The sequence below is a fragment of the Psammomys obesus genome, unplaced genomic scaffold, assembly GCF_907164565.1.
Source record: "Psammomys obesus unplaced genomic scaffold, mPsaObe1.curated_primary_1811, whole genome shotgun sequence".
Lineage (NCBI taxonomy): Eukaryota > Metazoa > Chordata > Mammalia > Rodentia > Muridae > Psammomys > Psammomys obesus.
Window position 1 is genome coordinate 5,202,129 of NW_026596166.1, and position 27,539 is coordinate 5,229,667.

A 27,539-nucleotide genomic window follows, 5' to 3' on the forward strand; every position below is an offset into this window, starting at 1 on the left:
TTCCGTTAACTTGACGTAGGGGGCGGTGTTGTTAAGACACGCCCTGTGGCCTGAGCTACGCATGCGCATCCTTCCTACCCTCGTCCAATCGGAAGGTTGCAAGCAAGACCGCACCGCTCCCGCCTCGGCGTCCGCAGGCCCGCCTCTTTGCTATGGACCAATCCGCTCCAGCTTCCTCTATAACGTCATCCAATCAGAGGCGGAGGGCGGAGTTCCGGCCGGCCGCGGGCAGAGCGTGGTTTTTCTTCCCACTCCAGTGTGGGTTGGACGGCTGAGGTACCTTCTCTCGGGCCGGGTTGGGCGGCAATCCCGGGAGGGCAGCTCTCTGGATCGGCGGCCGCTGTGCTGCATGCGCGTGCAAAAGCTCCGGGCAGGAAGCGCGGAGAGGAGCGGGCGGCGTGGGAGGGCGGGGCAGGTGCGCTCAGGGGCTGAGTGGATCTCTGTTAGGCCGGGTGGTCCACGCCACTGGGATGCTTCCTCTGCATCAGTTCCGAGCAAGGGCAGGTAGGCCCCGCTCGCTCTTGCCTGCCCTTCCTCGCGCTCTTTCCACATCCGCCTCCTGCCTCTGGCTGTTTTCCATGTGAGAGAGCTTGGGACGTGGAGCCGAGTTGGGCACAGTGTGCTGTGATGCAGGCTGCTATGCAATGTGACTTCCGTGTGTCCTGTCCTCTAGTCCACAGAGCTGGGTGCTGGCCCGGGGTGGGGGGTGCACCCAGTGGTGATCCCAGCACTGACTGGGAGGGACGCTGAGGCAGGAGGACCTCTTGAGTTGCAGGCCAGCCAAGGCTTCCTAGGAAAACTTTGTCACAGGAAAAAAAAAAAAAAAACCCTAATCTACAACAAAAAAACACCCAAGAGGTAGGTGCGTTCAGGACATTCGTCTTCATTAAACGTCTCGGCTAACTGACAACATAGATTGAGGAAAATCAGCTTCCGTGAATGTAAAATTAAAAGATGGTGCAACAAGCAGACCGCTCCTGTTTTCTTTCCTAACTTCAAATTCTTTTAAAATCCGAGACGGTGCTTCTGGAAGCCAGTTAATTGACTGTTGTCCCCAGGTGAGATGAACCGGTAGGAAGGCATCAGGCCGAGGGTCTGGTTCCTAACTCTGATTCTGTGAACCTCAGATTTTTAAACTGCACGGTTAAAATTTCCAAACTGCTTCTTGGTGTTGGGATAATGCAGTGAAAGCGTGGACTTGAAGTATACGTTACTAGTTCCAACCACTCCCGTTTCTGCTCCTTGTTTAACGGCACCTGCGTGGGATAGAGCTGCAAAAACCATGCAGCCTCCTTACACTGAGAAACCTTAGTGTGGACTGCTTACCTGCCTGTCTGCGGTTCGGTTCAATATTACCTAGACAACAGAAGTGAGAAGCTTCTGGTTTCTGTTTTTACCTTAGATTTTGTAGAACACAAAGCAAAAGTAAGTCAGCCCACATCACTTGAGCTTTCTTTCACTTCCCCTCAGTGCAGTTTGGGAAGTATGCCTTTGTTTAATCTAAAATCATGACTATGTTTTCTACAACTTTTTTTCTTTCCTGTTTCTTTTGGTTTTTCGAGGTTTTTTTTTTTTTTGTTTGTTTGTTTTGTTTTTTGTTTTTTTGGTCTTTTTGTTTTTGTTTTGTTTTGTTTTTATTCAGACCTGGGACAAACGGCTGAGGTACCCAGGTTCTCTCAGTATCCATCAGTCACTACCTGCTACACAGGCCATGGCCAGCATACCCCACCAGGGCCTGGGATTCCCCTCCCTATATAATCCAGACATTTTCTGATCTCTCTCTCTTTCTCTCTGCATGGGCACACTCTTTCTTTCTCTCCACTTCTGTGTCTCCCTCTGCACTTTGACTTTCCAGACCCTGTTCCTTGTGACTGGTGAACTTGCCCAAGAGCTGCTCCCTATAAACCTGCCTTTATATGTTCTAATTTGGCTCGTTTCATCAGCAGAGATGGCCTATTGCCCTGGTGATCCTGGAACTCATTATGTAAACCAGGCTGGCCTCAAACTTAGAGAACTTGTTTTTCTCTCAAGTGCTGGAATTAAAGGCCTTCACCATCAGCCAAAGCTGCAACTTCTGTTTATTACAAAATAGAAATGAAAGCATTGCTTTTTTTAAAATACTTGTTTTTGTTGTTTGTTTGGTTTTTGAGACAGGGTTTCTTTGTGTGGCCCTGGTTGCCCTGGAACTTGCTCTGTAGACCATGCTGGCCTGGAACTCACAGAGATTCACTTAGTTCTGGGATTAAGGGCTTGAGCCACCACTGCCCAGCTTTGTTGTTTTTTTGAGACAGGGCCCCAATCTATGTAGTTGTGACTGGCCTGGAACTTTGTAGACCAGGCTTAGTCTTTGCCTCCTGAGTGCTAGGATTAAAGGCCAGTGTCCTAGACCCATCTTAAGATGTTATTTTTTTGCTTTCCCATTCTGATGTTAAAAGTAAATAAAATAGAAAACCTACATTTTCATTTGTCTCTAGAAACAAAACCAACCAACCAAAAAACAATCTGCACGGGCTCATGGTTCTTAAGTCTGTCCTAGAGTTCACTGTACAGTTGGGGATGATTTTGAATTTAGGATTCTCCTACCTCCCCAACTCTGGAGTGTTAGCATTGCAGGTGTGCCACCATGATGGTATGACCACACCAAGTCCTGGGGCTTGAACCCAGGTGCTCTGTGCATGCTTGGCACGCACTACCAACTGGGCTACATCCTTGGCTCAAGTGATTTCCTCTTAAAGATTTATTTACTTACTTATTTTTATGTATCTGAATGCTCTACCTGCATGTATACCTGAATGCCACCATGTGGGCACTGGGAAATGAACTCAGGACCTCTCAAAAGAGCAGACAGTGCTCTTAACCACTGGGCCATCTCTCCAGTCTCAAGTGATTTCTATATAGTTACCTAATAAAAATGAGTATATTTCTGATATAGGCCATTTCATGCTAGTTCAGGTTGATATCTTAGGGTGCATCATGTACAAATCACTCTCAAGCCTTCTGTTTTTAAATTACATTTACTGTGTGTGACATTGCAACTGTGGAGGCCAGAGGACAAGGTGGGAGTCTGCTCTCTGCTTCCACCAATGTAGGTCCAGGGAATCAAATCTGGGTCATCAGATGAGTAATCTCACTGGCCTGTTGTTTTTTGAGACAGGCTCTCACGCTATACGCCCAGGCTGGCCTGAATTAACTGTTTATTTTAGGTTAGCCTCAAATCTAATCCTCTTGTGTTAGCTCCCCAAATGCTAGGATTATAGGCATAAGCCACCATAGCTGACTACTGCCAAATTTCTGAGAGGGTTTATATTAGTTTCAGATGGCTGCTATAACAAATTATCACAAGCTTTGTAACCTAAAACTGAGTAAATGTGGGGCTGGAGAGATGGCTCAGTGATTAAGAATGCATTCCGTACAGAGTCTGGTTGTATAGGCCTTTAATGCCAGTGCTCTGGAGGCAGAGGTAGGCAGATCTCTGAGTTTGAGGCTGGCCTGCTGCACATAGTGAGCTCCAGGACAGCCAAGGCTATAAAGAGCAGTCCCCTACCACCACCACCACCACCACCAAAACACAAAACAAAATCTTCCTGCTCTTGCAGAGGACCCAAGTTGGGTTTCCAGCATCCACATTGGGCAGCTTTAATTTCTTGCTCCAGAAGATCTAAAACTGCTTCCCGCCTACTCAGGCAACAGCCCACAGGCATACACAGACGTGTGCACTTAGGGAAAACAACCAAAACAGCACAAGTGTATTATCTTTCAGGTTGGGTCTAATTTTTTTCCTGGGCTAATGTCAAGTTATCAAAGGTTCCTTAAAGCCTCTTGGAGGTCTCATACAAATTTTTGTTTTGTGTGGGTTTTTTTTTTTTTTTTTCTAGCCTTTTCTAGCTTTTAGTGACTATGTTGGTTAGGCTGTGGCTCTTTTTTTCTTCTTTAAAGACAGTTTCGTCATATAGCCCCTCCTGGTCTTGAATGCCTGGCAAGCTTCCTGCATTAGGGAAGGTGCTGGGATTGCATGTGCGGACTCAGCTTGTAGCTCCTACCTCTCACAATGTAGTCAGTAATGGCTGCTTCCAGCGTCATCTACCCCCTCTTCTGTGGCCAAGTCTCAACTCCCTCCTCCTATAATATATAGGGCCTTCCCAGGTAGTCAAAAATTATTTGCTCCATCTCAAAATGCTTAATTTGTTATGTGAAACCATTTTGTCATAATGAAAAATGTTGATGGGTTCTAGGAGGTAGGTAGGACTTATGTATCTTGGGGAGCCATTACTCAGCTCTCCACAAAGTCACCGAAGGTGTAACTGAGTCTGTAGTAGAGACTTTAAGAGAAAAAGTTTATGTTAGGTAACTGGTAAGTTAGACTTTTAAACGGCCGTGAAAGAACTGAACATCTCTTGAACAGCAGAGGTAATGGAATAATCCTCACCTGTAAAATTAGAATCAGTCATTTAGAAAAGTGTCATTGAATTCTAGCCTGCCTTAAGAATTCATGTGACTTGCAGTCAGTTCATGATGATCCTGATTGATGCCATTTTGAATTATTTATTTATGAGATCATAACATTACTGCACTTGGCAAAGATTGCTATTTATTCAGTGGCGTCTTTCCTAGTTTACTGTAGTCATAGGTTTGTGTGTATGCTTCACTTTTAAATAGCATGATCTTAGGTGATGGGAATTTATGATAAGAAAACCAGCGATTCAGACACCCAAATCATTTGGGAGTGGTGGTGCATGGCACACAGAAGGTGTGGAAGGAGGGAAACCAGCAGCTGCAAAGTTCAAGGTCTAGTCTTACCTATGCAGTGAGTTTGAGAGCACGCTGAGCTACATGAGACCCTGTGTCAAAATAATAACAAAACCCAACCACTTCAAACTTCTGAGTCCCGTTGCTCCTAACTGAGACTATACAGTAGGCTTTATGGAGAGATGGACATGTTAGGGCCCTTTGCTGTTTCCTCAGCAAAACAGCAGCTCTAATGACTTAGAGTTTCCTCCTATCATGCTTCACTCTTTATTGAATGAGTAAAATGAAAAACCAAGCTATATAATTTTTCTACAATCTTTGTGTCCTCTACATAAACATGACCTTTCTTGACCTACATCAATAATTTCCTCTTCTAATTTGCTCTCTAATACTGTGCTCTACCTGCTTGTACACCTGGGACTAGAATTATGCTAGAATTCATAGTTTGGGGGAGATAAGCAAAGTAAAGCTTTGCTAAGTACTAGATAAATACATTGGAATAAGCATATGAAAACCCAGCTCCAGTTAGGCATTTGTTAGAAAAATTTCATAAAGATTTGTGTTTTTGTTTTTATTAGGAGGAGAAAGGATCAGGAGAAGCACATGTGAGAGAAATTTCTGTGGGTCAGGCCTGGAAGTGGCCTACATTATTTTCTTTCACATTCCATTGGCTAGAAGCCTGGCATAGCTACATATAACTAACCTGGTTGTGTGCCTAGCTTTTGATGTGCTAGAGAGTGCCCCTTCTGGCCAGCTACCCTTCAGAGTCCTTTGTTTCCTTTCCTTTTTTTCCTCCCTCCCTCCCTCCCTCCCTCCCTCCCTCCCTCCCTTCCTTCCTTTTCTTTTTCATTCTTTCATATACAGTGTTCTGCCTGCAAGCCAGAAGAAGGCACCAGATCTTATTATAGAAGGTTGTGAGCCACCATGTGGTTGCCGGGAGTTGAACTCAGGACCTCTGGAAAAGCAGCCAATATTCTTAACCTCTGAGCCATATCGCCAGCCCCGAGTCCTTAGTTTCCTAATCCTTTAAATTCTTCATTGTGCTGGGCACAGTGGTGTTCACCTTTAATCCAAAGCAGAACAGACTGTGAGCCAGCACTCTGTCTATAACAGTCCTACTGTTTATCTTTTCAGATGTGCTCGTGATAGAATACTGGGCCCCACACATGCCTGAATTCGTGATTTTCCACGGAGCTACATCTCTAACCTACTGCTGTCTTTTCTAAGAAAAAAAATTATGCCTGGGTGTAGCTGTGCATTCCTTCAGTCTCAGGACTCCAGAGGCAAAGGCAAGATGATCTTGGAGTTTAGGGATAGCCTAGTATACATAATGAATCCAGGACAGTAGGGCTGCATAGTAAGACCCTGTTTCAGAACAAACAAAAAATAAAACAAACTAAAAAAGAATTTAGCATTTCTTGAAGGAGAGCAGAGCTAGTGGTTAGAATTTTCGTGAAAGTGCTTGGCTTGCTCTTGAGTCCTGACTGTCTCTGCACCCTCGGTCTGTTTATCTTTAACAGCTCTGTTTATGCTTCTATATCCCCAGCTGTGAAATTGAATAGCAATAAGCACCTCTTAGGATGCTGTGAATATTTGAAGGGCTTAAACCTGTACTTGACACTGTTAATTGAATAAAATCCCTCCCCCTTGACTTTATTTGATGTTATTATTAATGTGACATAAGTAGCTAGGAGAATGCTTCACATGATAACTGGTGTTCAATTCTTTTTTATATGTATTTTATTTTATGTGTTGGGGTATCTTGAAGGACTTGGATATCCTTGTACCAGATATGCTCTAGGTACTGAATAAAGGTTACCAGGCTTGGTGGCAAGCACTTTTACCTACTGAGCTCTTTCTCTGGCCTGCTAATTTTAATTTTATCTCAAAACTAATGATGCTTTTATTTATTTTGTTTTGTTGTTTTGAAATAAGGTCTTTCTATATAGCCCTGGCTGTCAAAGAGATCTGCCTGCTTCTGCCTCCCAAGTCCTGGCATTGAAGATGTGTGTCCCCATGCTTGGCTCAATATAGGTACTCAGAAATGTGTACATTTACCACAGGTAACCATAATTTACACTCGATTTCATATCACTGATATTTCCATTACCTTAAAAAATCATTTACTATAAATTGTCTATGTTTTCCTGATTTTTGTATTATGTATAATTTTATATACATAATGTATAATTTTACTATTTGATAAAAACTTATGCATATAGTAAAATTTCTAAGGCATATAAAAATAAAGCAAAATATATCCCATACTATTTGAAAGCTACTATTAGAAAGTGTTTTAAGAGTTTAGGCTTTGTGCTCACTTTGGCAGCATATATACTAAAATTGGAAGGACACAGAGAAGATTATCATGCCCCTGTGCTAGGATGACACACAAATTCATGAAGAGTAGGCTTTGCTTAGTGTGATGGCACACACCTTTTTATCTTAGCACTCTGGAGGCAGAGGCTGAGGCAGGTGGGTATCTGTGAGTTTGAGGACAGCCTGATCTACACAGTGAGTTTCAGGACAGCCAGGACTGTAGGAAGACTTGTATAGGCTTTGCCTAGGCAATAGGGATTTGTAGGGGACTGTTGTATAGGCTCTGCCTAGGCAATGGGGGTGAGTAGGAGAGAATCCAGGGTGTCGTGATTTCTGGGCAAGTATTCTGTCGTTGAGCTATATTCCCAGCCCCTTTTAATTCTTCCGTTTTCATACAAGGTGTGAAACAGTGTCACAAAGTTGTCCAGGTTGCCACTGAACACACTGTTCTCCAGGCAGGCTGTAGCTGTGGTGATCCTCCTACACCTCAGTACCTGGAATGACAAAAGTGTGCCGTCACCTTCAGCTTCACTTTACTCTTCAAACTTTACCTCACCTCATTATAACTGGGAGTAGCAAATGTGGCGCCCAGATGTGGAAGTGCACACCTGTAAACCGAAGAACTTGAGTGGCTGAGGGACTGATGCAAGTTTGAGACAGCCTATAGTGATCATGCCTCAGAAGACTAAATAAATAAACAAAAGAAAGAAAAGGAAAAAGTGAAAACAACAATCATACTGTAAAACAAAACATACTGTAAAGATACATACTTTATAGGACTTCCCAGAAGGCCGAACAAAGGACAACACATGAAGGACTTAGAGCAGCACATGGTATATGGAAAGAACTCAGTACGTGTTACATAATCGGTCACACCAAAGAACCAGTAAATAACATAAGGGGGCGGGAAAATAGAGCCCAGGGAAGATCTGAGATTTCTTGCAGGCTACCTCAGCCCCACCCCAAGCAGAAGTAAGCCAGGGTAGGTTCTGAACAGTTTCCCCTAAAGCCAGCTCAGGCTGTCTGTAGTACTGCTGACTGAGCTGACACGGGATAGTGCCTTCATTTCCTACTGTGTTAATACATTTTCGTTAGTTACTTTTAGTGGATTTCATCATGACGTTTTCTTATACATAAATAAGCCATGCTTAACTTCTCCCATTATCCTCATGGCCGGGTCCTGTTGACTTCCTCCCCTTTCAAGTCTGTGTGAAGCCCAGTGAATTTAATTAAGGGTTATTTACAGGAGCACCAGGACCCAGTGTATTGGCTACACCACTGCACCAAATGTCTCTCTCTCACCCGTGTTCATACTTCCTGGCTGCTGTCAGTCTTTTTATCTTGGTTCTGATTTCTCTTAGAGCCCTTCTCTTTCGCCTTGGATCCTTAGTCCTGTATTATTCAGACCTGAAGTTGTTACCGTGCATAACAGTCTGTTTTCAAGTAAGGAAGAAAGGAAATAAAGGTTGAATTTTTTTTTTTTTTTTTTTATGTTTTCCCTCGGCCTGTCATGCCTCTAGCCTTAATGTAGCCCTGAATTAGTTTTTGAAGTTATTCTAAACTTTCTCTTTAAGATTACACACTATTTTTTGAGTCTTAATTGAGAACTAAGAAAGGAATTGAGACTTAACACAGTCCTCTGAGCCATTCTTAAATAATGCCATTTATGAATCATTGGACTATTTTTATCGTAAATGATTAATGTGTAGGTTTTTATTTTACATAAAAGTATAATGTCATAAAGTACATACAGCATTCTGGAAAGTTAAGATTACCCAATCCTTTTTGTAAAATAAAAAGTAGCATTTGAATACTTGCTCAGTTTCTAGAAGTAGCTAGAGAGTACATGAGTGTTTATTGAGTGCTCTCTGCAGCTAGAGAACTGTGTGTAATATGGAAATCCTGACCAATTCCTTAGCTTCCTCGATTCTGCCTTCCTGGAGTGCACTCGCTAGTTTATGTCAACTTGACACAAGCTAGAGTCACGGAAAGGAGGGAGCCTCAACTGAGAAAATGCCTGCACAAGATTGGGCTGTAGGCAAGTCTGTAGGGCGTTCTCTTAATTAGTGATAGATGTGGGAGGGCACAGCCCATTGTGGGGCTTCCTATGGGAGGGTCCTGGGCTGTATAAGAAAGCAGCCTGAAGCCAGCATGGTGGTGCATGCCTGTAATCCTAGCACTCTGAGAGGCAGAGGCAGGAGGATCTCTGTGAGTAGACCAGGCTTGGTCTACAAAGTGAGTCCAGGACAGCCAAGGCTACACAGAGAAACCCTGTCTCAAAAATCAAAACAACAACAACAAAAAAGGAAGTAGACTGAACCAACCATTGGAAGCAAGCTGACGCAGCACCCCTCCATGGCTTCTGCCTCAGCTTCATCAGTCAGGTTCCTGCCCTATTTGAATCCCTGTCCTGACTTCCTTTGCTGATGGAAGCAGCAATATGGAAGTATAACCCAAATAAACCCTTTCCTCCCTAAGTTACTTTGGTCATGGTGTTTCATCACAGCAACAGTAACTCTGACTAAGACATGGAGTTTTATGAGAATGAAGGAGGTTGGCATGAACTTACATTCTCAAAGCAATGATTATAGATGCTTATATTGTTACTTTTAAATTTATTTCTTGTGCAGGAACCTGCCTTCTAAACAATAAAACAGTGGGAGGGGAGTTAGATTGCTTCTGAGGGTTTAGTGAGGTTTTGTGAGTCTTCCTGTTTATCTACCATTGTTTTACATAAATGTGAGTAAGTCTCCTTGTTTTCCTCTACTGAGGACATCTGTGTTTGTATTTGTCACAGGAAGTAGGGTTGTTTATCTACGGATTGATAGAATTGATATGAAAAGATAGGGAGTTAGATGTAGTAACACCCACCTATAATCCCTGGGTTTAGGAGTCAGGGGCAGGAAGATTGCTGTGGTTCAGTGCTTGCCTGGGACACATAGTGAATACCAGACCAGCCAGGGCTACATAGTGAGACCCTGTCTTGTAAACAGAAGAGGATTGAAAAATATATTTCTGTTCTCACAACGTTTATTCTCGTTAGGAGGCCGAAGCAATTTAAAATATGTTAAGATACAGATAATTAACACTTCAACTTACTTCACATAAAATTATTGCTGCATGAACATCACAACACTGGTATTTAGAGAAGGTTGAAATTCACTTTGTGGTGGATTAATAAGAATTTTATGTGACCAGTAGGATTTGAAGTGAATCTTGAAGCATGGGTAGGAGACAGGTGACCTAAAAGGATGTGGGGGTCTTGGAGAGAGCAGCAGTCCTTTTAGTAATTCTGTCATTGGAAAAGTATTTTACTAACACATTTTACCTGCTAGAATGTTGTGGCTATTAAGTGTACTCTTTTGTAAATTTAAACTTTCATTTAATACCTGGAGTTTTAAACAACAAAAGGATGCATCATGATATTTATCATTATTAAAGATATTGTTAGCCATATGTTGTGACACATACTTATAATCTTAGTCCTTGGGGGACAGAGCCTGGTGGGTATCTTCGAGTTCAAGGTTGGTCAAGGCTGCACACTGAGACTCAGCATTAGCGAGGATGAAAAGCACTGATCTAGGGGCTACATGAAGTACTTCCTGTCCTCTGTGTGTGTTTGGTTGCTGCAGATGAGAGGTGAGAGGGAACAAGGACGGTAATGGAAGGTAAATATTAAAGCAGACATTAAGGGCCATTTTCATAGAAGGATCATTACCTAGTTTACTCTCTTCCTTCATCAAAGGAGATCTGATTCTGAGCCTAGATAAGTAAGATTTGAAGTTAATAGGGACAAATCATAGGAAAGCACATTTGGATGTATTTGAAATTTGGTGGCACATACGAGCAGGTGTGGGGATCTGAGCAGACCTTAGTGCAGTGCTTCTGAACCTTCCCAATGTTTCGACCGTTTAACACACTTCCTCATGTCGAGGTAACCCCCCGGCCAGAAAATTATTTCGTTGCTACTTTATAATTGTAATTTTGCTCCTGCTATGAATCATAATGTAAATGTGTTTTTTGATGGTCTTAGGCCTGTGAAAGGGTCATTTGACCCCCAAAAGGATCATAACCCAGAGAACCACTACTTTAGAATAATGGAATTTTGAAGAGAGATCAGAGTTGAGGTAAAAGTCTAGATGCTCACATGGAAATAATTTATATTTCTCAGGGAGAGAGAAACTTCTGAGAAAAAAATTCAGTTCAATTTCAGTTGTCAAAGTCAGCATTAGAAGCACCTGTTCCTGTGACTTGTTTGGAGTTCCGTCCTGAGTGAGCCCTGCGTTCTCTCATTGTTGGACCTGCTGCTAGATGGCAGCAGTAACCAGCAGCTCGGGCACTGATAATGCCTGTGACAGTGTTAGTGAAGCAGCATGCCACAGGGCATTATGTTCTTTCATTTCTAGCCTTCACATCAGATCTATAAAGTAAGTAAAGGATTTTTTTTTCTCTTAATATCGGGCATTTATAGGATGGTTCAATAATTATACCTCTTGTTTCTCTTTTGAGATCTTTTTACCATTTTCAGAAGAGAGGAAAAGAGTTTGAAACTTACTAGATTGTGATCTTAATAAGACAAATGTTTAATACTTTATTCTACAAATATTAGAAAAGACTAAATATTTTAAAGGTTACTACTTTTTAATATTTATTTTTGCTATTTTTAATTATATGTAGGTGTGTGTTCACCAGTATAGGTGCCCATGGAGGCTAGAGGCATCTGATTCCCTGGAGCTAAGGTTAGACATTTCTGAGCCACATGATAATAGGTGCTGGGAGCCAAATTCTGTAGGTGCTAGTGTTTAAACTCTACTTTATATGGGTGTTTCTTAAGACCTTTACCTCCCTTCCAAACCCCCAGCCCTAGGTAGGAGAGAAAGGTTAAAAGGGAAAGGGCATGAAGACTTAGTTCTGGTTGGGTAAAGTCATCAGGTTCTCTGGGAAAATCGCAGTCATCAGGATGTCTAGCAGTCCAGCAACAGCAGATGGCAAACAGGAAGAACCAGCAGCCTTCTTCCTTCTCCATCAATCTTCTTGAAACCCTCGCTTTGTCTCTCTGGGTTCTGGTATTTATACCCTCTTCGAGTCTTCAAAATTAAACTATCTCCAGCTTGCAAAGACCATGATCCTCTGAGGCAGTTATTGGCTGTGGATGAATGGAGGCAGTCCTATATCCCACACTTGGGATTAAAACAAAAACATGTTTACATAGCATAACTGAGTTTTTAAAAAAAGATTTATTTACTTTATGTATATGAATACGGGTTTTCACGCACAGCGGAAGAAGGAATTGGATTCCATTACAGATGGTTGAAAACCACCATGTGGTTGCTGGGAATTGAAGTCAGAACCTCTGGAAGAACAGCCTTAACCCTTAACCACTGAGCCATCAGTCCAGCCCCATAACTGAGTTTTATAGAAGCCAAAACTTCCACTACAAAAGTCAGGGCCTCTGGAAGAGCAGCAAGTGCTCTTAACCACTGAGCTATCTTTCCAGCCCTGACACTTAACTACTTTGATTTACATCTCAAGAATATTCTTCTAGCTTGGAATGTTAGTGATTCTACCCAAAAATGCAAAAGTAGGTATTACTAGCTTTCGGTTTGTAACTATCTTAAGATTTGCCCATAACACATTGCAAGCCTTAGACTGGATCACCCCTACCACTGCTATCCCTCAAAATGCCTGTTTTACTATGAGAGGTGGTAACATGATTATAAGAGCCTTAGCGTCCAGAAACCTTGTCTTGGATCATTCTAGTCCCTGGTTAGCAGTGGACGTGTAAGCAATCATCAGGTTAAACACACTTCAGCCTCTGTCTACTTGGTTACTTAGGGTAGCATTTTAGAATAACACTGAATTCACCTGGGAAGTATCTAATTATGTTTACATGTTATACTAGCTAGTTCAGTGTCAACTTGACACAGACTGGAGCCACTAGGAAATAGGAACCTCAACTGAGAAAATGCGCCCATCACATTGGCCTGTGGGCAAGCCTGTGGTACATTTTATTGATTGATGTTGAAAGGCCCAGATCACTGGGTCAGAGGGCATTGGATCCCCTGGAACTAGAATTAGAACTGATTTTGAACCATCTTGTGGGTACTGGGAATTGAGACCGGGTCCTCTGGAAGAGTAGAGAGTGCTCTTAACTGCTGGGCCATCTCCAGCAACTTTTAAAAAATCTTACTATTTTATGTGTATAAATGTATGCCTGCACATATTAAAGTGCATTATTTGTATACAGTGCCTACAGGTGCCAGAAGAGAACCTTGGACCCCCTGGAACTGGAGTTTCTGACAGTTGTGAGCCATTATGTGGGTGCTGTAAAATGAAGCCAACTCTTCTGGAAGAAAAGGAAGTACTCTTAACGACTTAGCCCTCACTCCAGCCCATGACTTTGTCATGATATTGTTTCCCAGCCTTTAGCCTGAATTCCTTTTCTTGAATACATTTTCTGGTTTGTAAGTGCAGGAATTTAAAATTGGATTTTGTAATGTTCTTGCTTGAGACTACTTCTAAAAATGTACTTACTCAACAGTTTCAGGTGTTAGGTAAAAAAGACAATGTATATTCCTTTAATCAGTTGAATGAAACATTTTCTCACTTGTACGATTTTATTTTTATTATGGGGAGGGACCTTGCACATGTGTGGAGGTCAGAGGACAGCATTATGGCGCTTGCTCTCTCCCACCTGTGGGCTTCTGTTTTGGAACTTAGGTTGCTGTGACTAGGGCCTTTATCCTCTGAGCCATCTTACTGGCCCCTGCACTCCACCCCAGCCTTTGAGATATGGTCTCAGTTAGCCTAGGCTGCCCTTGAACTTACTGTTCCTGACAGTGAACTTAAGCTTTTTTTTTTTTTTTAATTCCTTTCATTGAAAATAGATTTTGTTTTTCCTCACACAATTTATCCTGGTGAGAGTTTCCCCTCCCTTGACTCCTCCAAGTTCCTTCCCACCTCCCCTCCCATCTGGATCCACTCCCTTTCTGTCTCTCATTAGCAAATAAACAGGCTTCTAAGGGATAATAATAAGCTAAACCAAAAACTAATATATTGGAATTGGATAAAACAGAAGCAAATAAGAAAAGGCACAAGAAACAGAGACCCACTCTTTCATAACATTTGGGGATCCCAGAAAAACACCAAACTGGAGCCAGGCACAGTGGCACACACCTTTAATCCCAGCACTCAGAGAGGCAGGGGGCAGGCACAGGTGGATTACTTTGAGTTTGAGGCCAGCCTGGTCTACAAAGTGAATCTAGGACAGCCAAGGCTACACAGAGAAACCCTGTCTCGAAAAAACAAACAAAATCCACTGAACTGGAAGCCATAATATATATGCAAAGGACCTGGTACAGAGTGTTAGAGGCCCCATGCGTGCCGCCCCAGTCTTGGTGAGTTTATATGAGCATTGCTCCTGTTGGTTTAGAAGGTCTTGCTCTCTTGGTGTCATCTTCCCTCTGGCTCTTACACTCTTCTGTGGCGTTCCCTGAATCCTTGGGGGAGGGATTTGATGGAGAGAATCCCATTTGGGGCTGAGTATTCTGAAGTCTGTCATTTTCTGTTATTTGTTATCGTTATTTGTTCCCATCTGCTGCAGGAGGAAGCTTCTCCGATAATGGCTGAGCAGAGCACTGATGTAGGAATATAGCCGAGTGTCATTAGGTATCATTGTATTGCTTCTCTGCCCACTTCCTTTCAGACTGGTAGTATTTGACTTTCCCTAGGTCTCTAGACTATCTAGTCTCGGGTTTTTGGTCATCTAAGCACTGTCGGGTATGGGTTCCATCTCTCCGAGTTGGCCTTAAGTCAAATCAAGTGTGATGGCTATGCTTTTTTTTTATTATTATTGAATTTTTGGGACAGGGTTTCTCTGTGTAGCCTAGCTTTCCTGAAACTCACTCTGTAGACCAGGCTAGCTCAAAGTCACAGAGATCCACCTGCCTCTGCTTCCCAAGTACTAGTAATAAAGGCTTGCGCCACCACGGCCAGGCTGGAATGGCTACTCTTGATTGTCAACTTGACTATATCTGGAGTGAACTACAATGCAGAAATGGAGATCACACCTGTGTGAGACTTTATGCTTGGTTTGAAGTAGATGAATTTACTTCTAGTCCAGACCTTTCAGGTAGGAAAATTCATGCCTTTGATCTTGAAGCAGCTTCAGAGACCTTTAGTCTGTGCCACACCTTCTGCTAGAAGCCTATATAAGGACATGGAAGAAGGAAGCTCTTGCTCTTTGCCTGCTTGCCCTCGCCTTGCTAGCACATCCATTCCTTCACTGGCATTGGAACCTGCTTTTTCAGTATTCTAGCATATACAGAAGGCCAGCTAAGGCACCCTGCCTTGTGGAACTGAGCAACTGCTAGATTCTTGAACTTTCCATTCATGTATATATGTGTGTGTGTGTGTGTGTGTGTGTGTGTGTGTGTGTGTGTGTGTGTATTCCATGAGTTTTGTGAGTCTAGAGACTTCTGCATGTTCAGTGAGTTGTGTACGTGTTGTCTTCAGTGGTGGGGCCTTGCTATCAGTTTGTGCAGAAAAAACCATAGTCTTGGCAACAGCCTGAGTTATTTGGGAATTCCCATGGGACTATTTTGGCCAACAACCCAATTAAATGTAACCCAATTCCAGGACTGGAAGTTTCACTTGGTGACAAATGAAAGATGTGCAGTTGGGGCTCTGTTTCCCCATTATTTGACAAATTCATTTGAATCACCTTTATATGTATAATCACCTTTATATATTTTAGGAAGCTTCTGTGTTGTATTAGATTTCCATAATACCCTTCAAATGGTGTTTAACTTTAGCTCTCTTCTTGTATTTCCTCCCCCCAAACTTGATTCTCTTTTTCCAGCCCCCCATTCATCCCTAACTAACTGCTCAACTTCCCTTTCCTAACTAGATCTATCTGTCCCCCAGTCCCATTCTTTACACCTAACTTCTGTGGTTCTATGGATTGTATCTTGGTTATCACTGATTTAATAATATCTTATAACCACATATATGCAAATACATACCATTATCTCCCCGGATCTGAAATACCTCACTCAGGATGATTTTTTTTTTCTAGGTCCACCTATTAACCTGAGAATTTAATGACTGCTTTCTTTTTAAAGGCTATGTAATACTCTTGTGTGAATGTGCCACCTTTTCTATATTAATTCTTCTGTTGAGGAACATCTAGGTCCCAATTTCTGGCTGTTCTGTATAAGCAAGTGTCTCTGCTAGGATGGCGCTTCCTTTGGGTATATGCCCAAGAGCAGTACAGCTGAATCTTGAGGCAGCTCAGTTACCATCTTCCTGAGGAACTGCCACACTGATTTCCATAGTGGCTGTACAAGTTTGCGCTCTTACCACCAATGGATGAGTGCTCCCCTTATTCCACATCCTCTGCAGCATCAGCTGTCCCTTGTTTATTGATGTTAGCCAGTCTGATGGGCCTAAGATGAGATCTCAGAGTGCTTTTGATTTGCATTTCTTTGATGACTAAGGATGTTGAGTATTTCTGTGTTTCTCAGCCATTTGTGTTCCTCTTTTGAGAATTTGTTTTGATCTGTACCTAGTTTTTGATTGAGTTGTTTCTTGTTCTCTATTTTTGAAGTTCTTTGTCTATTTTAAATATTATCCCTGTGTGGGATGTGTAGTTGGTAAAAATCTTTTACCATTTTGTAGGCTCCCACTTGTCTGAATGAAGGTGCCCTTTGCTGTGCAGAAGCCTCTCGGTTTCATGAAGTCCTATATATTAGTTGTTCTTAGTGCCTGTGCTACTGGGATTCTGTTCAGAAAATCTTTTCCTGTGCCAGTGAGTTCAAAGCAATTCCCTCCTTTCTCTCCTCTCAGGTTCAGGGTATCTGGTTTTATGTTGAGGTCTTTGATCCATTTGGATTCTTTTGTCTGTAGCCATCCAGTTTGACCTGCACCGTTTGTTGAAGATGCTGTCTTTTCTCTGGCTTCTTTGTCAGGAATCACCTGTCTATAGGTTTGTGGGTTTATGTCAGGGTCTTCAATTCAATTTTATCTCATTACCTGTTGTTACTCACCCCCTTTCATTTCTGATTTTGTTAATTTGGATATCCTTTCTCTGCCTTTAGTTAATTTGGATAAGGGTTTGTCAATCTTATTTATTTTCCCAAAGAACCATCTCTCTGTTTCATTGATTCTTTGTATTTTTGCTTTGTTTCTATTTTGTTGATTTCAGCCCTATGTTTGATTATGATGCCTTTTAAGTGTGATTTCTTCTTGTTCTAGAGCTTTCAAGTGTGCTGTTAACTTACTAATATGATATTGCTTGAGTTGTTTTTTTTTTTTTTTTTTTTTTTAATGTAGGCATTTAGTGCCATAACTTGTCTTTTAGATCACCTTCATGGTGTCCCGTAAGTTTCGGTATGTTGCATATTTTTTTTAACATTTATTTGTTTGTTTGTTTATACAGTATTCTGCCTGCATATATGCCTGCAGGCCAGAAGAGAGCAACAGATCTCATTATAGATGGTTATGAGCCACCATGTAGGTGCTAGGAATTGAAATCAGGACCTTTGGAAGAATAGCCAGTGCTTTAAACCTCTGAGTCATCTATCCAATCCCACTTTTTTTCCCCCTAAGATAGGGTTTATGTATGTAGCCTTGGCTGTCCTAGATTCTCTTTGTAGACCAGGCTGGCCTCCAACTCACAGCTATCCACCTCTCTGAGTACTGGGATTAAAGGTGTGCACCACCACGCCTGGCTGTGTATTCATTTTTATTCAATTCTAGAAAAGTCTTTAATTTCTTTCTTTATTTCTGTCTTGACCCATTTCTCATTCAGTAGAGATTTGTTAAGTTTCCATAAGTTTATAAACTTTCTGTGTTATTGATCCAGCTTTAATCCATAGTGGTCACATAGGATGCAGGGTATTATTTCAGTTTTCTTGTATCTTTTGAAACTTGTTTTGTGTCTAAGTATATAGTCACTTTTGGAGATATTTCCATGAGGTGCTAAGAAGAAGGTATATTCTTTTGTGTTTGGGCGAAATGTTCTATAAATATCCTGTTAGGTCCATTTGGTTTATGATCTCAGTTAGCTCCAACTTTTTTTGTTCAGTTTTTGTCTGGATGATTCATCTGTTGGTGATCGTGGTATGTTGAAGTCTCCCACTATTAGTGTGTGAGGGTCAGAATGTGATTTAAGCTGTAGTAGTAGTATTTATTTTATGAACCTGGGTACCCTTGTTTTGGGTGCATAGATGTTAAGAATTGCAATGTCCTTTTGATGGATTTTTCCTTTGAGTATATAGTGTCCTTCCCTATCTCTTCTGATTAGTTTTGCTATAAAGTCTATTTTGTCAGATATTAAAATGGCTACATCACTTGCTTCTTAGGTCTATTTGCTTATAATTTCTTTTGTCATCCTTTTTACCTGAGGTGATGTATATCCTTGATGTTAAGTTGTGTTTTTTGGCTGCAGCAGGAAGTTGGTTCCTGTTTTAAAATCCATCTGTTAATGTGTCTTTTTTATTGGGGATTGAGACCATTGATGTTGAGAGATATAAGTTGAGACACAACAATGATTTCTGTTATTTTGTTGTGGAATGTGTGTGTTTCTTCTCTTTTGATTTGCTGATCTGAGATTATTTATTCCTTTTCTTTTCTTGGGCATAGCTAACCTCTTTAGGTTGGGGTTTTCCTTTTGTAGGGCTCAATTTGTAGATAGATATTGCTTACATTTGGTTTTATTATGGAATGCCTTATTTTCTGAGTCTACTGTGATTGAAAGTTTTGTTGAGGATAGTAGCCTGGACTGGCATCTCTCAGATGGCAGATGTTTGTAGAACATCTTTCCAGGCCCTTCTGGTTCTTAAAGTCTCTGAAAGACCCCAGCCTCACCCTAAGTTAAACATAGCTAACGCCATTTTGTGGGACACCACTGTTTTGTAAAACTCTGAAGGCCAGATGAGAAACTGGAAAATTACTGAAAAATCCTAGCTGTGTCACCCACTTGGGATATCTGTGGTCAGGCTGCCCCAGTCATACTAAAAACAGTTTGTGTTAATCACTCTCATAGATATCTGTGAGACTGTTTCAGCTAAGATAGGGAAAAACAAAATAACAGGTGGCGGGCCACGTCAAGGGGTCATCCTACCCCCCTTGACCACCCAGTTCCTGGAATCTTGGTGTCCCTGCCAAACTTTGACGCAAACCGTGGTCTTGTGTAAACGTACCAATCAGCCCCCTGTAACCATGCCTCTCGCTTCTGTACCAGTGCTTCTGCTCTAAAACCCTATAAAAACTCCAGCTTCCCATCTAGGGGGCGCGGAAGTCTCCCGAATGACTTTTCGCCCCGGATATGCCAGGATATTTTAAATTTAATATTTTCTTTGACTGAGATATCCATGTCTTCTATTCTGTCTTCAGTGCCTGAGATTCTCTTGTAGAAATATAGTTATAAATTAGGGCTCTTCCTGTTGCCTGTTCCAGCTCCCAATTAATGACACAGATCTACTACATTTGTTGATAAGCTTTAATTGCTACATCTGGGCAGATATTGATCTGTTCTAACCTGATTATACTAGCCTGGCTATTCCTAAGCCCCATGCCCCGTGCTACTTGCCATTTTAGTCTCACCTTGGCTGTTTCTGCTCCATCTGTTTGTTTTCATGGCCACATCCTCTCTCTCTCTCCTCTCTTCTTCTTGTCTCCCACCTGAGACCCCCTAACTGGGATTGGAAGCCCTACCCTCTCCTCACTTGCCCAGCTCTTTATTAACTAATCAGAGGTGATGGAGAACAATTTTTACACAACATTGAGATAGGAGATTCTTCATAGAATGACAGTGTCCACGTCCAGACTGCAGCCAGATCTCTGGGCAAGATATCAGCATCTGAATACAGAGTGCACAAGACCATCCCCAACATTTTCTCTTCCATCCCTTATAGGTTATAAGGTTTGCCTCTGATTCCTGTTTGAGTTCCTACATTTTTCATTTCCAGATTTCCTTCAGTTTGGGCTTTCTTTATTGACTCTACTTCCTCTTTCAGGTCTTGAACTGTTTTATTCATCTTCTTCTACTGTTTGTGTTTTCATAGATTTCATTATTCACATTCATCTATCTCATTCATAAAGGCTATGTTAAGGTCTTCTGCTGCTGCTTCAGCAATGTTGCAATAATCAGGGCCTGCTGTTGCTGGGCTCTGGTGGAGACATATTGTCCTGTCTGTTTTGTTTTACAGTTTGTTCATTTTTATATCCCAATTGTAGCCCCCTCCCTCATCTCCTCCTGGTCCCACCCTCTCTCCCTCTTCCCTCCCCCCACTCCCTTCCCTTAGTCCACTGAAATGCCAGTCCTCCTCCTCTGCCATCTGACCCTAGCTTATCAAGTCTCATCAGGACTGCCTGGATCCTCTTCCTCTGTGGCCTGGGAAAGTCACAATGCCAGGGGGAAGTGATCAAAGAGCAGGCACACTGCTCAGTTCTAAAGCTCCAACTCTGGTCTACAAAGCTCTTCCCTGGATCAGGCTACCTCTTAACGTCTCTTTAACATCTTTTTTTTTTTTCAAATCTGCCTCACCTTCCTCCCTTCCCCACATTATTTTAAAGATTTATTTATTTATTATGAATACAATATTCTGTCTACAGGTAACGCCTTCAAATCAGAACAGGGCACCATACCTCATTATAGATGCCCAGCTCTATCTCAGTTTCAGCTGTACAGGTTCTCTCTCTCTTTGCCTAAGACTCAGTTTCCTCCCACCCTTGTTTCTCCTCACCAGTGATTGAGTCTGGAGTCCAGACTCAATACCACTGAGCTATATCCCTGGGTCTGTTTGCCTTTTGGGGGTGGGGGTGGGGATGCAGGATGTAAGATGTCCAGGATGGTCTTGGACACACTGTGTAGCACAGGTGAGTCCTGAACTTGTGATCCTCTTGCCTCAGCCTCCAGGCGTCTGAGTCTGCAGTGCCAGGCCCATGCCACCAGATCCAGCTTGCCCACCAGACAGTTGTTGCACGAGTTCTAGCACCTTCCGCCTTCCTTTTATTCTGCTTTCAAACGCCACTTCAGAGGAAAGCTTTTCAACGAAAGAATTAATCGACGATATTTCCTGCCTCTTTCTTCCTTATTCTAATTCCTTTCTATCACTCAGCACTAAGGGTTTTTTCTTTCTTGCTGTGTTTTTGTTTTTTCTTTTCACGTAAGCAGTTTTTAATGAAAGCTGGGTATAGCTCGAGCATTATACTCTGTCTCATCTCTTTGAAAAGAGGGGAAGACATGATCTCCCTCTGAGTGTGAGAGGCACATTGAAATGATGCTTACGGTTCTGTGGTCAGAAGTCACAAAGGGATTGCACTTGATTGTGGCAGCTGCCCCTCCATCGATAGCTATGAGCAGGTAGCACTGAGTGTTTTTACTCTTAGAATTAGTTGCTCGAGCCTCTGTTGATTGCTTTACTGTATAAGAAGGCAAGGGGTTTGTGTGATCCTCTGTGTGTCCAACATGCTCTCACTTTTTGTCTGTTTCCAGGGCTGGCCCTGAACACTTCGGCTCAAGGGACCTTGCTGCCTTAGCCTGCTGAGTAGCTAGAGCTATAGGTGTATGCCTCCAGCTTTGTTTCTGAGTTCATGAGTAGGGTGATTCTTAGGAGTTGAGTGGATACAATGTTGTTAGACGTATCAATTTCTAACTATAGCATATGTTACTTGTTATATGTATTATGTAGCTGGCTTTTTAAATAACATTTGATGTTAACATCTTTTTGTGACAGGGAATAGTTCTTAGTTTTCCTTTCTTTCCTTTTTTGTTCCTACCCTCCAGCACTTTCCAGTTATTAAAGATGGCATTTGCTTAATTTTTAAAAGCATCTTTTCAGAATTAAAAGAAATAGTAAACACGTAGTACTTCTAACTGATCCAAATTAAGGCAGCTGGTGACGGGGTAGCTTGGTGTCTCTTTATTTGGTTAACCAGCTGGTTGTTTTGGAAAGGAAAAGCAGTTAATTTTATTCGCTGAAGGAAGCTGGGCGTTCATAGACTTACTTTAAAGGGTGGCTATTGCATGGAAGAATTACTTGAGAACCTGGATACCTTGGGATGTTACTGGGAAATTTAAACAAGTTTAGATTTATTTCACCTTGTGTATGTGAGTGTTCTACCTGCTTACATTTATGTGTACCATGTGAATACCTGGAGTTTGGATACTTGAGAAAGCAGTGAATCCCATAAAACTAGTGTGATAGATGGTTTTGAGCCACTGGGTGCTGAGAACCAAACTCAGGTCTTCTGCAAGACCTGTCTCCTTCCTTCCTTCCTTCCTTCCTTCCTTCCTTCCTTCCTTCCTTCCTTCCTTCCTTCCCTCCTTCCCTCCCTCCCTCCCTCCCTCCCTCCCTCCTTCCTTCCTTCCTTCCCTCTTCCCTTCTTCCCTCCCTCCCTCCCTTTTTTTGTTTTTGGACACAGTGTCCCTGGGTGTAAGCTCTGGCTGTCCTGGAGCTTTAGTAGATCATGCTGGCCTCAAGCTCAGGCATCTAGCAGTCTCTGCCTTCTGAGTGCTGGGATTAAAGCTGTATGCCACTATGTCCACTTGTGTTTGTTTCTAAACCATTTGTTAAAGATGGTTTGAATGTTGTATCTGTAACCCAAAAAGGTGATCTTTCCTTATATGACCAAGTGTCATCTTAGTTCCTTCTCCTTTCCCTTGGATGGGAAAAATTCTTGCACCTTAAAAACTGTGCTTTTCACAGCGTGTGGTGGCACATATGTTTAATCCCAGCACTGGGGAGGCAGAGGCAGGCAGATTTCTGAGTTTGGGACCAGGATGGTCTACATAGAGAGTTCCAGGACATTGAGAGCTACATAAAAAGACCCTGTCTTCCCTCCCCCTCCCCAAAATGTGTTTTTCCCATAGTGTATTTAATGCATGGGATGCGGTATGTTGCTGTAACCAGTATCTTGAGCATTTTTTCTTTCTTTTTTTTAAAAAAAATATTTTAACATTTTATTCCTATTTTTAAATGTGTGGCAGAGGCATATATGTGCTCATTCATGCCCATATGTGATTACTAATGCTCATGAATGCCAGAGGCATCCTGGAGTTACAGGCAGTTGGGAGTCACTTAGCATGAGTGCTGGGAATTGAACTCAGTACCTTTGCCATGTTCTTAACCACTGAGCCATTTTCCCACCCCTAGTATCTTGAGCATATATGTGAATAAGAATAGCATATCCAGTTTCACTAAGCTAGATTAATTTACAAAGTCATTAAGTCTCAGTCATTAATGAATGTGAAATTTAAAACTATATTGGAATTGTAGCAGATGTCAACTTAGCATACTTTCCACTAAATATTCAGCATTTCTTCCCAGTTCAAACCAAATGGTTCCTTGGTAATTGTTTTAAAGCCAGTTCCTTGTTCATTTAAAGCAGACACACAGATTTATCTACATTGTTGGCATATTTTCTGGGAAGGCTTCTAAAGTTAAGCTAATATATGCTTTTTATACTGAGCTAGTCTTCCTACAAGACACACTGCTAATGCGTGTGAGTGAGAGTTCCCATTCAGCCTTCCTAGTAATTCTGAAATGCTCTTAGCCAGATCCCTAAGCTGGACCTGTGTGCTTCCAGATAAGTTGCCAGGGGTTATGTGCACTGTATAGTAAGCCTCTTCGATGTCTGCTATAGAGCTACCATAAGGTCGTTTTCACTGTTTTGTTTTGTTTTGTTTTTTTCTCATGAGATTTTTGCCACTGACTGGTGCAAGCACGTTACATTAGGCATTAGAAGCTACTGTCACCAAATATTCTGCTAGTGTTTCTCTTTAAAATATTAATAAGGTGTGTGCTTATTTGGAGGCAGCATAGTACACCTGATTTTACAATGTTAACAGCAGCAGTGTTATGTAAGAGTTAAGAGCTTGGGCTCGGAAACACAACTGTTTAAATTCAGAAAACAGCTCTGCCATCTAATGGCCATGCTTTTCTCATTGGTAGAATAGACACCATCATACTTGATTGATATATTTAAGCCAGGCATGATAGTGGACCCCTGAAGCCCTGTAATCCACAGGTAACAGCAAGATCAAAATTCAACATTATCCTTGACCACATAGTGAGTTTGAGGCAAACCTGGCCTACCTGAGACTCTGTCTCAAAAAAGAAAAAAAAAATTCAGGGCTGGCATGATGGCTCAGCGGATAAAGCACTTGCTACACAAGTGTGAGGGTCCTGATCCCCAGAACCCATGTAATAGCCAGCTGGGCATGGCATGGTTCCTGTGATTCGCCATCTTGGAATAAGCTTAGATGCAGCCTAGACCAGCTGTATCAGTAACTCAGTTACTGATACAGTAACTGGGTTCAGTTGCGGGACCTTGCCTCAGTGAGTGACGTAGGTAGACAGTGATCAAGGAAGACTCTTGGAATGAACCTCAGGCTTCTGCACTCGGCACACACACAGAAAAAAAAGCACTTCAGCCCTCCTCCTGGGTGTGTTGGGGCACACATGTTCTTGTGCATACCTGCAGGTAGGATGCATGGGCACGAACAGAAGGAACTTCACTGTGGGCCGATGCTGTAGTTCTGCTGGTAGCTTTGTGTGATCAGCTTGTAGTAGCTCAGACCTGTATTTCTCAGCCATTAGAGACTTAGAGGCAGAAGGGTCGAAGTTCAAGGGCATCCTCGCTACACAGCAAGTTTGAGACCAGCCTAATATTTTTTCCATAAAGTTGGGATAGTGTGTTACACACTTTTTCTAAGAAATATTATACTTTAAAAATGTATTTGGTTTAAATTGGATTCTCTAAGTCAGAGAGAGGGGTAGGGAATGCATGAATGAGAATGAGAATATGAGGACAGGAATGGACTCCAGTTAGGTATTTAGGATTTGCTTCCATTTGTTTTCAAGGCAGGGTTTCACCGTGTGGCCTGAGCTTACTTGGAACTTGTGATAGCCTTGCTTTAGCTTCTGGAGTGCTAGAATTTACAGGCCTGTGACCAGCAGTTCAGCTATTTAGCATATGAAGGTTTTGAATTTTATTTTTGTTTTGTTTTGAGACAGGCTCTCTTGTTGCCTAAGTTGGCCTTGAGCCCCCATCATGGAGATGACAAGGCTGTGCTCCCATACCCAGCATTTCTTCAGCCCCAGGTCTAAATTATTTTAAATAGTATTAAAGGTTGGACTGATCGTAGTTTGAACGGTGGGCTTTGGTTTGTTTTTAGCACATCTGACATATATGTACGAAGTTAAACCGGTAACAGTTCAATGTAGGTTTGTGCTTTCTCTGTTGAAAAGACAGCTTCCTTTTATCTTCAGGCTCTGCCATTCTGCCTTGAAGTCCTTTGTGACCAAGCAGCAGGTAGGCAAAGAGAAGGTGGAGAGGTCTTATCTGCCTTTCATCATCTGACCCTGATGTGACATGCATCTCTTTCACTGGCCAAGTCTCAGCTGGAGCTGAGAATAACTGGGATCCCTGTTGTTGAAAATTAAATGGTATCAGGCTAATAATGTTTATTATTATCCCTATGATTATTATAGCAGTAACCCGCCATCGGAATCAATGGATTTTATAATTGCCTTATTTACCTTGGGCTGGGCAGATATTTCACCTTCACTGTCTCATATCTTCTAGTACCATCCCATGCTATCTGCCTTATCTGTTCCTACCTTGGCTGCCTTCCATCCAAGATATTTTTCATCTGGGCCTTTCCATGCCATTCTTGGAGTCCTTTTTCCCCACTCACGTGGTTCCTTCTCCGCGCTAACCCATCCTGGCGTCCTCCTCCCTCCTCTTCCTGTCTGTCTCCTTCCCGTGATTCTCCTGTCCCCAAAGCCTGGGAACCTTAGCACACCTATCTCCTTCCGCTCCTGCCCAGATACAGACCATTTTTATTAACCAATCAGGAATAATATCTTAGGCAGGTTTACACAACAAGGACAGGTAAATCTAGGCAGTAACCAGATCTTGAGGGCCAGTAATTAGCATCAAAATACAAGCACTGGACCAACCCCCAACAGGCCCCGTGTGTCTGCTGAGATCCTGGACCATGTCCTACTCTGCAAAGTCCCAAGTCCTTTCTGTCAGTGGACTGCACATTTCTCACACTTTTCCCGAGGACCTTGAAGAAATAGTAGTCTTTGCAGCCCCCACCTTTGTAGGGTGGTATGAGTGTTTATGCCTGAGCTTTCCGAGGCTCTCTACCTGCCCCTCAGCTAACCTCTTCAGGAGAATTAGGGAGAATTCTTGAGGTTTTGTTTTGGCTTTGCCTCAGTAAGTCCTGGGAATGTATAGGAAAAGAAGATTCTTCTGTGCTCTTTGTTTTTGTGGTGGAACAGGGTTTGAAACCGAAAGAGTTATTTTGTAAATCTATTGCTTTTTTATTGTAACACCCTGGCAGGTTTTTTTATTGAGCTAAAAATACTTCCCTCAATGTTTACATTAAACTCCAAGTTGACAGTTTCTGAAAGTACTCAAAAGAAACAAGTAATATTTACTGCCTCCTGGGGGAAAGGAAAGAGGCTTGAAGACATAAATATTCTAAAACAATAGATTTGGAGTTCTGAATTTTGAACCTTGTTGACAATATCAGATATTCAAAAATATGTATACATTGCTGGGATATTCAGAAACCTAACAGATGGAATTCTATGTAAAGCTTTAAAAATATATTATTTTAGTGGCTTGTTTTTGTTTTTTCTTTAGCACCAGGGAATCATTTATTACTGAGCATATTTATAAAGAGCCTTCAAAATTCTTCCCTACCTCTCCCTTTTCCTGCTTATTTTAAACACTTAAAAGGAGGACTAACAATTGAGATAAAAGATCAGAGTTCCTCCATTCACTAGCAATTAAATTTGACTTTTAAAAACTATGTTCCTGCTGAGTGTGGTGGCGAACGCCTTTAATCCCAGCACTTGGGAGGCAGAGGCAGGTGGATCTCTTGAGTTTGAGGCCAGCCTCATCTACAGAGTGAGTTCCAGGCCAATCTAGGCTATAAAGCCAGAATCTGTCTCAAAGCCCCAAATCTCACTGACATCATAATCAATATTAATCAAAGTTGCTTCTGTATGTGTTAGTAAAAATTCAGAGGCAGCTGGCTTAAATAATCAGGAAATGCTGAGTATTCATAAAGTTGCTTTCGTCATTTGGTTTGCTGCATGTTGGAGGTAGTGTTCCGTATATGGACCGCTTTAGTCAGGCAGGAATGCTTATCCAGACTCTCTGAGCCAGTTCCTTCTAAAAGAAGTGGGATTACTGTTATTGGATTAGGGTAATCAGGGTTGGTCCCTGGAGCTGGAGTCAGGTCCAGAAAGTATATTGATGCCGCATGGAGGGTGGGAGGGAGTTTGAGGAGTTCCATCATTCTGTCCATTCTCAAATAAAGTAAATGCAGTTGACTCCTTCATTTCTTGAAACACTGAGTACTATGACTATGCTGGGTGATAGTACAGAAGGAAGTAGGGGACTCTTTACTGTTCTGTACCCGATATAGAATCCACAGGAATATATAT

The 27,539-nt window shown here is 42.1% G+C and overlaps 1 protein-coding gene and 1 non-coding gene across 2 annotated transcripts in view; both read left to right on the forward strand.

Moving 5' to 3' along the window:
• The first annotated feature begins 202 nt into the window (after positions 1-202).
• The window catches only part of Wdr89 (WD repeat domain 89), a 39,322-nt gene continuing 11,985 nt past the window's right edge, over positions 203-27,539 (forward strand). The window contains exon 1 of the mRNA XM_055595541.1: positions 203-276. The gene's annotated coding sequence lies outside the window, so the exon portion shown is untranslated. The remainder of the gene's footprint in view (positions 277-27,539) is intronic.
• Positions 7,060-7,165, forward strand: LOC129667829 (U6 spliceosomal RNA). The gene has a single exon (XR_008718822.1). It is a non-coding gene; the product is annotated as a U6 spliceosomal RNA (small nuclear RNA).